The 2,500-nt window shown below is 50.3% G+C and overlaps 6 non-coding genes and 1 pseudogene across 6 annotated transcripts; all 7 read left to right on the top strand.

Annotated features, from left to right (window-relative positions):
* The first annotated feature begins 115 nt into the window (after positions 1-115).
* Positions 116-224, top strand: LOC128480440 (uncharacterized; annotated as a pseudogene).
* Positions 225-464: 240 nt separating this feature from the next.
* Positions 465-583, top strand: LOC128477361 (5S ribosomal RNA). Its single transcript, XR_008348338.1, has one exon. It is a non-coding gene; the product is annotated as a 5S ribosomal RNA (ribosomal RNA).
* Positions 584-834: 251 nt separating this feature from the next.
* On the top strand, positions 835-953 carry LOC128478750 (5S ribosomal RNA). Its single transcript, XR_008349654.1, has one exon. It is a non-coding gene; the product is annotated as a 5S ribosomal RNA (ribosomal RNA).
* Positions 954-1,168: 215 nt separating this feature from the next.
* LOC128477918 (5S ribosomal RNA) lies at positions 1,169-1,287 on the top strand. Its single transcript, XR_008348865.1, has one exon. It is a non-coding gene; the product is annotated as a 5S ribosomal RNA (ribosomal RNA).
* Positions 1,288-1,509: 222 nt separating this feature from the next.
* LOC128481048 (5S ribosomal RNA) lies at positions 1,510-1,628 on the top strand. The gene has a single exon (XR_008350822.1). It is a non-coding gene; the product is annotated as a 5S ribosomal RNA (ribosomal RNA).
* A 252-nt stretch (positions 1,629-1,880) lies between these two features.
* LOC128477079 (5S ribosomal RNA) lies at positions 1,881-1,999 on the top strand. The gene has a single exon (XR_008348066.1). It is a non-coding gene; the product is annotated as a 5S ribosomal RNA (ribosomal RNA).
* A 231-nt stretch (positions 2,000-2,230) lies between these two features.
* Positions 2,231-2,349, top strand: LOC128477295 (5S ribosomal RNA). The gene has a single exon (XR_008348275.1). It is a non-coding gene; the product is annotated as a 5S ribosomal RNA (ribosomal RNA).
* Positions 2,350-2,500: the final 151 nt, after the last annotated feature.

Below are 2,500 nucleotides of genomic sequence, written 5' to 3'. Positions count from 1 at the left end.
GCAGCAGCAGCAGCAGCAGCAGCAGCAGCAGCAGCAGCAGCAGCAGCAGCAGCAGCAGCAGCAGCAGCAGCAGCAGCAGCAACAGAATAAGAGAAGTAAAATAAAGAGCTTTCACACCTGCGGCCATACCACCCTGAAAGCGCCTGATCTCGGAAGCTAAGCAGGGTTGGGCCTGCTTAGTACCTGGATGGGAGACCGCCTGGGAATACCAGGTGTTGTAGGCTTTTTCTTTTCTCACAGTCCGGGGAGAGCTTTTTGCCATGTGTTTCTTGCTCATCATCAAAGCTTTAAACCCTTATTTGAACCTTCTCACCTTCTCTGTCCTGTCCCAGGGCTTATAATTCTTTTTGTCTGACGACAAGCAGCAGCAGCAGCAGCAGCAGCAGCAGCAGCAGCAGCAGCAGCAGCAGCAGCAGCAGCAGCAGCAGCAACAGAATAAGAGAAGTAAAATAAAAAACTGTCACACCTGCGGCCATACCACCCTGAAAGCGCCCGATCTCGTCTGATCTCGGAAGCTAAGCAGGGTTGGGCCTGGTTAGTACCTGGATGGGAGACCGCCTTGGAATACCAGGTGTTGTAGGCTTTTAATTTTTTCTCACAGTCCGGGGAGAGCTTTTTGCCATGTGTTTCTTGCTCATCATCAAAGCTTTAAACCCTTATTTGAACCTTCTCACCTTCTCTGTCCTGTCCCAGGGCTTATAATTCTTTTTGTCTGACGACAAGCAGCAGCAGCAGCAGCAGCAGCAGCAGCAGCAGCAGCAGCAGCAGCAGCAGCAGCAGCAGCAGCAGCAGCAGCAGCAACAGAATAAGAGAAGTAAAATAAAAAACTTTCACACCTGCGGCCATACCACCCTGAAAGCGCCCGATCTCGTCTGATCTCGGAAGCTAAGCAGGGTTGGGCCTGGTTAGTACCTGGATCGGAGACCGCCTGGGAATACCAGGTGTTGTAGGCTTTTAATTTTTTCTCACAGTCCGGGGAGAGCTTTTTGCCATGTGTTTCTTGCTCATCATCAAAGCTTTAAACCCTTATTTGAACCTTCTCACCTTCTCTGTCCTGTCCCAGGGCTTATAATTCTTTTTGTCTGACGACAAGCAGCAGCAGCAGCAGCAGCAGCAGCAGCAGCAGCAGCAGCAACAGAATAAGAAAAGTAAAATAAAGAGCTTTCACACCTGCGGCCATACCACCCTGAAAGCGCCCGATCTTGTCTGATCTCGGAAGCTAAGCAGGGTTGGGCCTGGTTAGTACCTGGATGGGAGACCGCCTGGGAATACCAGGTGTTGTAGGCTTTTTCTTTTCTCACAGTCCGGGGAGAGCTTTTTGCCATGTGTTTCTTGCTCATCATCAAAGCTTTAAACCCTTATTTGAACCTTCTCACCTTCTCTGTCCTGTCCCAGGGCTTATAATTCTTTCTGTCTGACGACAAGCAGCAGCAGCAGCAGCAGCAGCAGCAGCAGCAGCAGCAGCAGCAACAGCAACAGAATAAGAGAAGTAAAATAAAAAACTTTCACACCTGCGGCCATACCACCCTGAAAGCGCCCGATCTCGTCTGATCTCGGAAGCTAAGCAGGGTTGGGCCTGGTTAGTACCTGGATGGGAGACCGCCTGGGAATACCAGGTGTTGTAGGCTTTTTCTTTTCTCACAGTCCGGGGAGAGCTTTTTGCCATGTGTTTCTTGCTCATCATAAAAGCTTTAAACCCTTATTTGAACCTTCTCACCTTCTCTGTCCTGTCCCAGGGCTTATAATTCTTTCTGTCTGACGACAAGCAGCAGCAGCAGCAGCAGCAGCAGCAGCAGCAGCAGCAGCAGCAGCAGCAGCAGCAGCAGCAGCAGCAGCAGCAGCAGCAGCAGAATAAGAGAAGTAAAATAAAAAACTTTCACACCTGCAGCCATACCACCCTGAAAGCGCCCGATCTCGTCTGATCTCGGAAGCTAAGCAGGGTTGGGCCTGGTTAGTACCTGAATGGGAGACCGCCTGGGAATACCAGGTGTTGTAGGCTTTTTCTTTTCTCACAGTCCGGGGAGTGCTTTTTGCCATGTGTTTCTTGCTCATCATCAAAGCTTTAAACCCTTATTTGAACCTTCTCACCTTCTCTGTCCTGTCCCAGGGCTTATAATTCTTTCTGTCTGACAACAAGCAGCAGCAGCAGCAGCAGCAGCAGCAGCAGCAGCAGCAGCAGCAGCAGCAGCAGCAGCAGCAGAATAAGAGAAGTAAAATAAAAAACTTTCACACCTGCGGCCGTACCACCCTGAAAGCGCCCGATCTCGTCTGATCTCGGAAGCTAAGCAGGGTTGGGCCTGGTTAGTACCGGGATGGGAGACCGCCTGGGAATACCAGGTGTTGTAGGCTTTTAATTTTTTCTCACAGTCCGGGGAGAGCTTTTTGCCATGTTTCTTGCTCATCATCAAAGCTTTAAACCCTTATTTGAACCATCTCACCTTCTCTGTCCTGTCCCAGGGCTTATAATTCTTTTTGTCTGACGACAAGCAGCAGCAGCAGC

The sequence above is a fragment of the Spea bombifrons genome, chromosome 2, assembly GCF_027358695.1.
Source record: "Spea bombifrons isolate aSpeBom1 chromosome 2, aSpeBom1.2.pri, whole genome shotgun sequence".
NCBI lineage: Eukaryota > Metazoa > Chordata > Amphibia > Anura > Pelobatidae > Spea > Spea bombifrons.
The sequence above is the reverse complement of the archived record's forward strand: the minus strand, read 5'-3'. Positions and strand labels throughout refer to the sequence as shown.